This window comes from Schistocerca nitens, chromosome 3, assembly GCF_023898315.1.
Source record: "Schistocerca nitens isolate TAMUIC-IGC-003100 chromosome 3, iqSchNite1.1, whole genome shotgun sequence".
Classification (NCBI taxonomy): domain Eukaryota; kingdom Metazoa; phylum Arthropoda; class Insecta; order Orthoptera; family Acrididae; genus Schistocerca; species Schistocerca nitens.
The window spans coordinates 183,285,474-183,298,861 of NC_064616.1; the positions used below are offsets into that span (position 1 = coordinate 183,285,474).

The 13,388-nt window shown below is 46.0% G+C and overlaps 1 long non-coding RNA gene across 1 annotated transcript in view; it reads left to right on the forward strand.

Annotated features, from left to right (window-relative positions):
- LOC126248127 (uncharacterized) overlaps positions 1-12,139 on the forward strand; it is a 31,587-nt gene extending 19,448 nt beyond the window's left edge. The window contains exon 5 of the long non-coding RNA XR_007545421.1: positions 11,020-12,139. This is a non-coding gene — a long non-coding RNA (uncharacterized LOC126248127). The remainder of the gene's footprint in view (positions 1-11,019) is intronic.
- Positions 12,140-13,388: the final 1,249 nt, after the last annotated feature.

A 13,388-nucleotide genomic window follows, 5' to 3' on the forward strand; every position in this document is an offset into this window, starting at 1 on the left:
CCTTCCCGATGGTGGAGTGCATTAAAATGCATTGTCTGCATTGGTTTCTCAGCTCCCCCTACATTTCCTAATCTTGGGCAACATCGATGCCCATAACTCCTTATGGTGTGGGACCATGATCACTGACCATGGTAAAGACATCAAAACTTATCTATGTGGCAGCGACCACTTCCCAGTCTTCCTCAGTGTCACTACCCCGGGTACCCACCTAGATGAGCTCTCCACAATGCTTTCACCTCTGTTGTCATTCTGAGCTCACTGCTACATGGAGGCATTGATGAAGCTGTCCAGAATACAGCAGCAGCAGCAGCCATTATATCGGCAGCTGACTTAGTGATCTCTTATGCTTTGGGATCCTCTTGTCAGACTGTAGTACCCTGGTGGACCTCTGAAATCGCCGAAGCTATTCGGTATCGTAGGCATGCTTTCCAGTGACATAAGCAGTGGTCATCGCTTGAGCATCTCATTGTCTTTAAACGGCTGTGTACCGTGGTCCACCACTTAATAAAACAACGGCAGCAAGAATGCTGGGAATCGTACATTTCAACAATTGCACCACATATACCTCCTTTGCAGGTTATGGTGATTAGACCAAATGCTCAAAATCTATCAGTGGATTGCCACTGCCATCTCCTTACCATCTTTAGCCATATCTCTAGTAAGGGTGAGCTTTCTCTCAGTGGTGAGAGAGGAGCATAATCGGCCCGGCATTGAATCCAGGTATGCACCCCTTAGTGATGGACAGCTATTGCCCAATTAGTCTTACCAATGTTCTCTGTAAGTTGCTCGAACACATGGTGAGCCAGTGGCTGTCTTGGCTCCTTGAGTCTCGGGGCCTTCTTGCTCCAGCCAAGGGCAGTTTTTGTGGGGCTGTTCGACTGCTAATAATTTGGTTTGCTCCCCATGCGGCTCTGGGGGAAAGAATAGGCCCGATGTATTCTTGCCTGTTGTAAGAGGCGACTGAAAGGTGTCTCACATGTTTCTGCCTTTATGTGATGGTCCCCTGTAGGTTTTGACCTCCATATTTCAAAATTTTTCCAGAGAGCGAGCCAACTGGGGAAGGGTGCCGTAAATTGTGCATTGTGTCCATCATGCATTCAGATCTTTAACCCACTTTCTTGTTGTGCAGTCCCGCTCATTCTTCATCTCTCTGGCGAGGATACATTCCTGGATGTTGCTTTCTGCGCCAACAATGTCATGGACTTCTTTTCACCTGATATCGAGCATGGTAGCCAGTCCGTTGTGGTGGGGCCACCATGTACCCTGTTGGTTGTAGCCCACTGACAACACAGTGATTGCTCTGCTGATGCCTGCACCCTTAAATCCCCACGTATGCCAAGGAGTAGATGCGTGTCACCCTGCGGCATTGGGACTCCCGGCAATGGCCATCCTGCCAGGTGGCCCTTGCTGAGGCTGTGTGGTGCCCGTGGGAAGGGCCCTTGGTAAGAGTGGATGGCATCAGGGTGGTTGACACGCAATGAAGCATGGTACATCATCTCTTGCTGCTGGCCAACCACCAGCAGTCTCTAAGCGTTCCAGGGCTCAATTCAGTGGTCTGAAGTATGACCCCAAATTGTTCCCCTCCCTGGCCACACCATGGGAGGAACGAAAAGCTAATGATGGCAGCGAAGCTTATTCGCCCCGCTACCTAGTACGTGCGAGAGCTGATGGGGAGTCTTTAATGACGATGAAGCCTCAGTTCTTTGTGGAGCATTTAGAGGACAAGTTTGGGGAGGTGGAGGGCTTGTACAAAATGTGCTCTAGGTCAGTTTTGATAAAAACAGCATCCTCTGCCCAGTCATGGGCATTACTCGCTTGTGACAAGTTGGGTGATGTTTCTGTTACCATCACACCCCATAAGACCTTAAATATGGTCCAGCATATTATATTCCACAGGGACCTTCTTTTGCAGTCTGATAACGAGCTGCGTGCCAATGTAGAGCGGTGAGGTGTTCATTTTGTCCAGCGCGTTCATCGGGGTCCGAGGAATGCTCTGGTTGCCTTCATCTTGTCTTTTGAGGGTGATACATTGCCTGAGAAGGTCGAGGTGATGGTCTGCCGCTGTGATGTCAAGCCCTATATCCCTCCCCCGATGCGGTGCTTTAAGTGCTGGAAGTTCGGCCATATGTCTTACTTCTGTACTTCCAGCCTCACATGTTAAGATTGTGGATGCCCATCACATCCCAATACTTCTTGTGCCCCACCTCCCATCTGTGTCAACTGCAGAGAGCATCATTCACCTTGCTCCCCGGATTGCAGGATTTTACAGAAAGGGAGGAAAATCATGGAATATAAGACCCTGGACCGACTGACTTACACTGAAGCTAAGCAGAAGTTTGAACGCCTCCATCCTGTTTGTATGACCACCTCTTACACCACTGCTACAACTGTTATAGCCCCATCTGCTCCACCTACCCCAGTCACCTGTCAGAGCCGGAAGACTACACCTGCCCCCTTGATGGTAGGAGGCAATTCCCTCCCTGTTGCTCCTGCACCACCTACTTTGGGAGCAATCCCCCCCCCCCTCCCCCCAACCATAAGGGATGTCCATCCCCAGTTCTAAGCCGGATAAGCGCCCAACTTCTTCGGCTCCTCTCACTCGGAAGGGATCCCTGGGGGGTCCCTCCCTTCCCAAGTTTCCACTAGTGGTCAAGTTGACGTCCACCAGTGGCTGAAGTACCCCAAAGCAGCTGGTGGTAGGGCTTCACGATCCTTCTCAGTCCAGGAGACTGAATCAGTGAAGCCCTCCCAGCCAGAGACACCAAAGGAGCAGCGAGAAAAGTCCAAGAAGAAGACCCCTAAGAGCAAGGAACTTGGGGTGGCATCCACCCCACCACTACCTATAATCTTTGTGTCTGCTGAGGACCTGGATCTCGCCGGACCCTCAGACACAATGGATATCAACTCGTCGGTGGCAGCAGGTGACCCTGAGGCATAACTCACCTCATTTAATGTTCAGTGCCTTCCCAGCCTCACGATCATATATACTCCAATGGAATTGCTGCGGTTTTTTCCACCACCTTGCTGAGTTCCAACAACTTACCAGCCTTCACCCTTTCTTCTGCATTGCTCTCCAGGAAACTTGGTGTCTGGTGATGCAAACCCCAGCCCTCCATGGCTATCGGGGTTGTTATGAGAATCAGGCAGCTTGTATGAGGATATCTGGTGGAATCTGCATCTTCGTCCTAAACTCTCTTTACAGCATGTGTGTACCTCTTTCTAACACCTTTAGAGGCTGTCGCTGTTAGGATGTGGATACCTCAGGCTGTTACTGTCTGCAGTACCTACCTTCCACTGGATGCTGATGTCCCACAGCATGTATTGGCGGCGCGGATAACCCAACTGCCACCACCTTTTCTGTTACTGGACAACTTAAACGCCCATAACCTTTCGTGGGGTGGATTGGTGGCAACAGGCCAAGGCACTGTCGTTGAGCAAGTGTTGGCACAGCTCGACAATTCCCTCTTAAATACTGGTGCCTCCACACATTTTAGTGAGTGCTTGTCACATACTCAGCCATCGACCTTTCGGTCTGCAGCCCTGGCCTTCTACCATCTGTCCAATGGAGTGTGCATCACGACTTGTGCAGTAGTGACCACTTTCCGATCTTTGTCACTGCCACAGTGTCGCTCTTTTGGGCGCCTCCCCAGATGGGCCTTAAATAAGGCTGACTGGGACTTGTTCACCTCCATTGCCACTATTCAGCCTCTTTCTCATGACGCCATTGATGTGGTGGTTCACGCGATAACCACCGGCATCATTTCTGCAGCGGAATCTGCAATTCCCTGTTCTTCCAGGTCCCCTCGGTGGAGGACTGTGCCTTGGTGGTCACCAGAGATCGCTGAGGCGATTAGAGATCACAGGCAGGCCCTCCAATGTCATAAGCAGCACCCATCACTGGAACACCTCATTGCCTTTAAGCAGCTCCGTGCCCGAGCCCAATGCCTTATAAGCCGATGGAAGCAGGAGTGCTGGGAAAGGTATGTCTCCAACATTGGCATCCATACCCCTCCATCGCAGGTTTGGACCAAGATTAGGCAACACTATGGCTATCAGACCCCCGTCAGCGTACCTGGGCTTTCCCTGAATGGAGCAGTGTGTACTGCATCTGACACGATTGCAGAACTCTTAGCAGCGCATTACGCTCAGAGTTCCGCTTCTATGAATTACCCGCTGGCCTTCCGCTCCCTGAAAGAGCGGTTGGAACGTCGGAGTCTCCATTCCATGCGTGCCATCCCGAATCAGCTTCTTTGTATGCTGACAGCTTTTGCCTGTACTACAGCTCCACTGGAATTGCAGTTGCTGAATGACAGCTGCAGGGCACTATCCGCAAGGTGCAGTCTTGGGCCGTAATGCGCGGCTTCCTGTTTTCGGCCGCCAAGACTTGCGCCATGCATTTCTGCTGGTATCGCACTGTTCACCCTGAGCCACAGCTTTACCTTGATGGTGCACCTCTTGCTGTGGTGGAGGCGCATTGGTGTTAGGGATTGCTTTTTGATACGTGGTTGACTTGGCTCCCTCATATTCGGCAGCTTGAACAAAAATGCTGGCAGCATCTTAACGCTCTTCGTTGCTTGAGTCACACCAGCTGGGGTGCCGATCAGTCTACCCTTCTAAGACTTATCAGGCGTTGATTCAGTCCCGTCTCGATTATGGGAGCCTGGGTTATGGTTCGGCATCGCCTTCCTTGTTGCAGTTGCTTGACCCCATACTTCACTGCGGGATCCAACACGCAACTGGAGCTTTCTGCACCAGCCCTGTAAACAGCCTACTTGAGGAGGCTGGTGTCGCTCCATTGCGGATCCGGTGCCACCGACTACTGGCCGCTTATGCTGCACATGTTTGTCGCTTGCCTGGGCATCCAAATTACCATCTCCTGTTCCCAAACTCGGTCGTCCATCTTCCGAAATGGCAGCCGCATTGAGGTTGTATGATTGCGGTTCGCATCTGGTCTCTTCTCTCTGGGCTTGAGTTTTTCCCTCTCCCACCTCTTTTCCGGGCCCATATACGTATACCCCTGTGGTATGCGCCCTGCCCGTGCCTTCAGCTGGATGTGGCATGAGGCCCGAAAGCCTCAGTCCCTCTTGAGGCCCTCCGCCGATGCTCTCTTTCCATCCTTGCCTCGTTTCACGGCTCTCGGTAGTCTACACTGAAAGTTTGGTGGTTGCTGGTAGAGATGGTTATGCTTCTAGTCTTGGGGTTCAATGTGAACAATGCTCATTGCTGGATAGCTGCAGTATTTCCACTTCAGAGCTTGTAGCCATCTCTTGCACCCTAGAGTATATCCGCTCCTGCTCGGGTGAATCCTTCGTCATCTGTAGTGACTCCCTGAGCAGTTTACGAGCTGTCGACCAGTGTTTCCCTCACTCTCGTCTGGTGACAGCTGTCCAGGAGTCCATCCACACTCTTGCCCATTGCGGCGCTCCGTGGTTTTTGTGTCGACCCCGGATCATGTCGGCATCCCAAGTAATGAACGTGTTGACAGGCTGGCCAAACAGGCTATCAGTGAACTGGCCCTGGAGATAGGCCTTTAGCAATGTGATCTCCAGTCAGTATTGCGGCAGAAAGTCCTTGCTACCTGAGGTGATAAATGGCGCACCCTGCCTCCACCCAACAAGCTTTGTGTCATCAAGGAGACTACAGATGTGTGGTGCTCCTCCATGCGAGCCTCTCGCAAGGACTCAGTTGTTCTCTGCCGTCTACACATTGGCCACACCTGGCTGACGCACGGTCATTTATTGCACCGCGAGACCGCACCTCTCTGTCGCTGCGGATCAGCATTGTCAGTGGTCCAGATCTCGTTGGACTGTCCACTTTTAACTGTGCAAGTGTATCCCACTTCAAACTTTCTATGAGATTTGTAACGCTCTCACGATGGCTAAATGTACCAGTCACGAATCTTGCCGCTCTTCTTTGGACCTTCCCAGTCTCTTGAATCAGACCCAACTGGGAAGGGTCCCATACAGACGAACAATACTCTAAGACTGGACGAACTAACTATTGTAAGCTATTTCATTTGTTTAAGGACGGCAGCGCTTCCGGATTCTACCAATAAACCACAATCTAGAGTTTGCCTTAATCTGATCATTCAATTTGAGATCATTTCGAATAGTCACACCCAGATACTTGATGAATGTTACCACTTCCAAAGACTGGGCATTTATTTTGTACTCGTACATTAATGGGGATTTTTGCCTTGTTATACGCAGTAGGTTACACTTACTAATATTCAGAGATAACTGCCAGTCATTACACCACACATTTATTTTCTGCAAATCCTCATTGATTTGTTCACAACTTTCGTGTGATACTACTTTCCTGTAGACTACAGCATCATCGGCAAGCAGCCTAATGCCGCTGTCAATATCATCAACCAGATCGTTTATGTAAATCGTAAAAAGCAGCGGACCTATTACGCTGCCGTGGGGCACACCTGAAGTTACACTTGTTTCTGTTGAAGTCACCCTGTTCAGGACGACATACTGCTCCCTGTCTGTTAGAAAACTTTCTATCTAACTGCAAATGTCATCAGATAGACAGTAAGCGCGCACTTTTTGGAGCAAGTGACAGTGCGGAACTGAGTCTAATGCCTTTCAAAAGTTGAGAAATATGGCATCAATCTGGGAGCCAGTATCTAGAGCCTTTTGTATATCATGCACAAAGAGGGCCAGCTGTGTCTCGCATGACCGCTGTTTCCTAAAACTGTGCTGCTTTCTGCAGATGAGCTTCTCAGAGTCTAGAAAGGTCATTATGTCTGAACACAAAATATGTTCCATGATTCTACAACAAATCTATGTCAGTGAAGTTGGCCGGTAATTATCTGCATCTGATTTTCTACCCTTTTTATAGATTGCTATGACCTGGACCTCCTTCCACCCCAGTGGAACTTTCCACTGTTCCAATGATCTCTGATAGATGATGGATAAGAATGGTGCTATATTTGTAGCATAGTCAACATATAATCTTACGGGGATACCGTCTGGGCCAGATGCCTTCCTGGCACTTGAGGATCTTAATTGTTTTACACCCAGATACACTAAACACTGTGTCAGCCATCCTTTCATTTGTTCGATAATTGAAAGGGGGAATGGTGCTGCAGTCCTGTACCGTAAACGAGTTTTTGAAAGCTAGGTTTAGAATTTCAGCCTTATGTTTTATCATCATCAGTTACATTACCCGTACTGTCAGCAAGAGAAGGTATTGAATTATTTGTATCGTTCATAGATTTTACGTACGACCAAAATTTTATGGGGTTATTTTTAGAATCTACAGATAAAATATTGCTTTCAGATTCGTTAAAAGAATCTCTTTTGTCCCTCTGACAGCTGCTTTCATTTTGTGGAAAAAGGGGCCAATGACCTTTGCAGTCTGGTCCCTTCAACCCCACAAACCAACCAACCAATTTAGTTTGCCTGGAGTCTGCCATCCAGACAGCTTTTGGCCAACATCTGCACCTTATTTGTGTCTTCGTCAACCTACAGAAGTCACATTACATCAAATGGTGACACATCCTCACTGCCATAAGTGAGTGGAGCCTCAAGGCTCACTTTAGTTTTTTGTCCAGAACTTTTTGTTGCACTGCACTTTTTGTGTTTAATTTGGTGCTTCCCACAGTACCCTCCATATCTAAGAGAATGGGGTCCTGCAGGGTTCTGTATTGAGTGTCCCTCTCTTTTTAGTGGCCATAAATGGTGTAGCAGCAGCTGTGGAGTCTTCAGTATCACCCTCCTTGTATGCCCACAATTTTTGCTTTTACTGTGGCTCCTCTAGTGAGGTGTGCTGAACAGACTGCAGGAAGCAGTCCAGTCATGCGCCTTCACCTATGGCTTTCTGTTTTCTGCTGCCGACACTTGCATCACGCACTTCTGTCACTGTCGAACCGTTCGTCCACATCCATAACTTTACCTTGACAACCAACTACCCAGTGTGGTGCAGACTTATCGCTTTATGGTGTACAAAGTCTGGCTGGCATGTCTTCCCCATCTTCGCTGCCTCAGTAACAAAAGCTGTGGTGAAGACTGCACTACCCTTCAGCAGCTTTACAAAGCCCTGATCCTGTCCCATTTTGATTATGAAAGTCTGGCATATTGTTCAGCTTCATCCTCACCATTGTGGTTACTGGACCTGTTACACCACTGTGGGGTCCAGCTTGCAACAGGGGCCTTTTAGGTAGCCCTACTCGCAGAGGCTGGGGTCCCTCCACTACAAATCAGGTGTTATGCTATACATATTTGCATCTCCCCTAAGCATCCAAACTGTCATGTCCTTTTTCTTAGTAGGGAGGTCCACCTCCCACAACAGAGACCCAGACCTGGGGCCTCGATTGCTGTTAGACTACAGTATCTCTGCTCTTTGTCGCCTCTTATCAGAGAGCGATTGTGTAAGCTCCAGTAGTGTGTATGTGTATCCTGACCACGGATCTGTCTTGATTTATCACTGAAAGATTCAGTTAATGCCATGGTGTTTTGCCATGGCAGCATACAAAGCACAAAAACACAAGGCAACTTCACACTCTGCACAACAGGCCATAGCAGGCAGCAATGGCCGGGCATTTAGTATGTACCTGCCAACCTTGTTGTGGAGAATCTCCATTATATCTCACGTATTTTCTTGAGGATGGAAACAGACATGACACCCCTTGCACCATTAAAAACAATTTCAATATGGTAGCTACATTTCATACCCAGCAACTTATGTCCTAAAACCCACCAAACGTAATCTAGCCAGTGACTACTTTTTTCAATGCAAACTTGTCAAAATATGTGTGATGTTGTCCTTTACTTCGAAGTATCACAATAATTACCAGCCATAGCGAAAAGGGAAAAAGTTCATTATCAAGCTTCAATGTGTGACTATAATATGTGGAAAAATAATATTTTTAATACAAAATAGTTTCCTCAAAATTGAATGAGAGAGACTGCACAGCAGAGAACATACGCAATCCCAAAACAATGGTTTTTATTTTTTTTACGTGAAAACTAAAAGTTTCACCGAAAAACTAACTACAGAAGGGGCTGTAGCTATGTTTCATTTATGTAAAACAATTTTTTAAAGGCAAATTGGATGACATAAAATTTCACTTCCTTTGTACTGTGGGATACGTTTTGCGTGGATTGGCCAGCACCAAAGTAGTTGTGGGTGCCTGGATACCCAGCTGCAGGGGAAAGTAGACACCGCTCATGTGGTCCGAAGGCCACTCTGTAAGATGGAGTTCTAGGTTCAGAAGTGGTATACATAGATTGCTCAGCAGTTGATGGATGAACTTTTTTTTCATGCAAGGTGCAGTGAACTACACTTCTTGTTCTTGCCAAATGGATGCAGTGTCTTCACTGCTGAATTGGTGGCCATCAGAAGGGCCCTTAGCCTTGCTGGTTCTTGTACTGGCAAGATGCTTCTAAACTGAAGCAACCATCTGAGTAGTCTTCAGGCTCTAGACCACTCATTAGTTAAAACTACCCAGGATCTTCTTTCTGACCGCCTTCAAGCTGGACAGCCAGTCATCTGTTTGGAGTACTAAATATTTGGGGATATCAGGGAATGAACATGCTGACCATTTGGCAAAGTTAGCTACCAGGATGCCAATTTTGGAAATGGGGTTCCCAGAACTGGACATTTGGTCGACTCTACACCATCAATTGTTGTATTTCTGGAGCTCAGAATGGTTTGCCCCTAACAAACTGAGGGCAATAAAGGAGATCCCAACCACATGGCAGTCTTCCCTTCGCACTTTTTGCAAGGAATCTAATTTCCTTTGTCAGTTGCACATTGACCAAATGTGGCTGACCCAACAGCCTCAGTCTCCGACATGAGGACCCATCTTACTGCCGATGTTGTGACTGCCTATGGCCCAGGTACTACTGGACTGCCCAAGTTTGGCTGCTTGGATGTGATTTTTTTAACCTTCTTGATACAGTATCTCTGGTGCTAACAGACAATACCAAAGCGGCTGACCTGGTTTTACATTTCATCTGCAAAGATGGTTTCTACACGTCTGTTTGAGGTGGGGCCCTTTGGCCTCATTGACTGCCTGAGGGGTTGGAAGGCACCTCTCACCTGCTCTGACCTAGGCGTCCCATGGTGACCCTTGCTCAGTGGTCTGGCCTAGCTCCTACCCTTCCCACCCTTTTATTCTCCTTGTTATTTTATGTTTGTCATTTTTAGTGTTTTATCTTTCCTTAAGTTTTACAGTCTTGTCTATGATGCCCATTTTCTTGGGGTAATGGACAGTTAGGTGGTGCTGGTGGGATGCAGAGGGTGCATCTTCCACAGCATACCATGCTCTGGGGACCTCCAACTGCATTCCAGGCAGCGTGGCTCGCTCACCTTACACTCTTTCTCTACCCCCTCCTACTTCACTTGATCTTCTCTCTGTTTTACTGTATCTCGCTTACAATTGGGCTTCCGAAGATTTGCCTTTTTTTCTCCTTCTTCAGGAGATTATTTGTGGTTCGATACACGTAGGATGAAGGGACTGATGACGTCACAGTTTGGTCCCTTTAACTCCAACAACCAGCCAACCAACCCCATATAAAAAGTATTGTATTTTCTAGAATTGGGAGCTATAGGTCTTGGTAAAAGCCAGCAGTTAAATCCAGTCTTGACCTGGTTTCACACATTGAAATTTGTGATGATATTCATAAATATTTTCTAAATGAAGAATTTCTTGATACAGAAATAGATTGAATTGTCTAGAATTCAAAACCAAGAGTATGCCACCATCTGCATTGGCACAACCAATGGATTACTAAAATGCTACTACTTTAATCAGTGTTGCCCTGACTTGCAAGTTTCTGTAATTCTCTCTCAACCTCCTTTCTTTTGGCTATTGAAGCCAATATTAATATATAAAATGCTTGAGGTGGTTTCTTTTGCAATTAATTTTAATTTTTCACCCTCTGGTATGTCACTAAATAAATTCCTATTACCTACACAAATAACAAAACTGTAATATTGTTGTCTGTCTGTTTGAATGTGCTAATCTCCAAAACTACTGCTCAGATTATCATGGTATTTTCACAGGTATATAAGGGCCCTCCGGCCCATGTGTGGTGGATTCACTTGGTGTTGCGCATGCGCTACTTGAGTGCATCTGATTCTGCTGTGCCGCGTGCCCTCCCTGGTGAAAACTCACCGCATCAATATCAATTCGATTGTCTTCCTGCGGTTCCATCACAGAACTACGCCAGCTACAGAGGACACGAAGTTTTTCGACGATTGGATTCCGTGCCGAATTCAGTTGGAAACCGTCGTCATGATTAATAAGACTCTCATTGTCAGACAGCCCGATTTCCACGGCTTCATTAATAACAGAACTCCAAAAGTTAGATACATGGGCGACAATTTTTGTCTCGTTGTAATTCATGGCATGACCAGTGTAAATACAGTGTTCGGCGATGGCAGACTTACAAGGTTGAAGAAGGCGAGTATGCCGCTGATGTTCTACGATGAGATCATTCACAGTACACATCATCTGCCCTATGTAAGATTTGCCACATTCACACAGAATTCTGTAAACACCTGCCTTGCGCAGCTCTAGGTCGTCTTTGACAGATGCCAACAATGCCGAAATTTTTGCAGGAGGGCGAAAGATTACTTTCACTTTATATTTTCTTAGTATTCTGCTTATTTGCGCTGAAATATTACCAGTATATGGTAATGGAGAGAGAGCTGCAGACCAGGGGAGAGCGCTGCAGACCTGTAAACGACGGAACAAAGAAGAGGAAGAGGCCTTTAAAACAACTGCCGATTTATCATATATTGGTAATATGGTCTCTGTGCTTTATATTGAAACAAAAGTTTCCCAAGGTTCATGACAGTTATTGCACTTTATGTAAGAACAAGAACATTTATAAGGATTAGGCATCTGAATCAGTAAGCAAAGTTGTAAACCATGAAGAAATGTGCCAGGAGGAGGAAGCAGCTATGGATTGCATCTTCATCTGGTAAACAGCAATAGGAATCTGGAACACACTATACATGCTTTGTCATCATATGAATGTTATTTTCAGCTTAATTACCACTTATTCAGTCATAATGTGTAATTCGTCTGCCATGCTACTTGTTCTAATTTGTCCACCTGTGTATGGAACCAAACTGAAAGTGAAATGAATGAATAAAACACCAGAGCACCTGTAGTGTAGCTCATTTGCTGTATAATCATACTAATGCACTGCACTATTCGGCCTCACTGTGACGTCAGGGGCCACCAGCTAATAGCGTGCATTGTTGCTGGAATGGCCTCCCCTGATTAACCTATCTGTCTGATTTGACATATGCTAAATGATGTACGTTTCTACAAACCACTGTGAGACATTGTTTTTGGTATGCAAATGAGTCTTGTATGAGAAGTATGCATTTTTGATCCATTTGCTGTACAGCTTTGTAAATACTGTGGCTTTTATGTTGTTTAAACTTCCAGTGATGGGTGCCAAAACCAGTGATGAATAAAGTTTGTGTACAGCTGATGGCTATAAAAATAAGTTCTTTCAAATAATAAACAATTTTAATAAATTTCATCTAATTATAGACTTGATATAAACAGGTAAAGGGTTTTATTGACTAAAAAAATATACAGGACAGTCAACAACACCGTTATCACATAATTTTACATGATCTTTCGTAATCATCATCAGCGTTGTCATCTCCAATCAGTGACCAAATATCTTCAGCGTAGTCAGAAGAGGAAAGACAGTGAAAGTAATGTTGAGCAACAGGTATGACGAAGGACAAAAGCTCTTCCTTGTCCTTCGCTTCTGTAACAGCCTGTGGTCCTGTGTACAACATTCCTTGAGGTATGTCACAGTAAGTGGGTGTCCTTTTAGATCCTGGTGTGAAGTCCAACTTGAAAAATTCCATGTCTGTTAAATGGGCTTTGTCAAATAAGACACTGAATGTTACTGAATCCATTGCCCCTTTAGCCATCATGCAGGATTTTTCCAATGTGAGACTTCCTTTTGGTTACTGACTTTAACAAACCTTTTGCAGACAAGAAATTATTGTTTGTTATTACAGTGATGTGACAGGAAGTTTTCCTTGACCTAGTAATAATATTGTACCAATCATTAGGACAGTATGTTGTCTTGCTGCAGTTTTCTATTGAGGCAAATTAAATCGTGGCAAGATAAAAATGGCCTCTGTTCACAAACTTCTGATTAGTTCAATGCTGTTATTTTCACTTAAAACTAGTTTCGTTGTCATGGCTATCTTTCAATCCCTCTCATAGGTATCACTGTACAAGACAGTGTTTTGCAGAGGGAATTCTTGTTTCGACATGTTTAACAAAAGTGGTATAAATGTTTATGTTTGTTGATGTTGAGTGATGACAATATGGTGTTGCCCATTTTAATAGGTCACATAACAATGTATTTTGAATAGAGAAAGGCCCTACT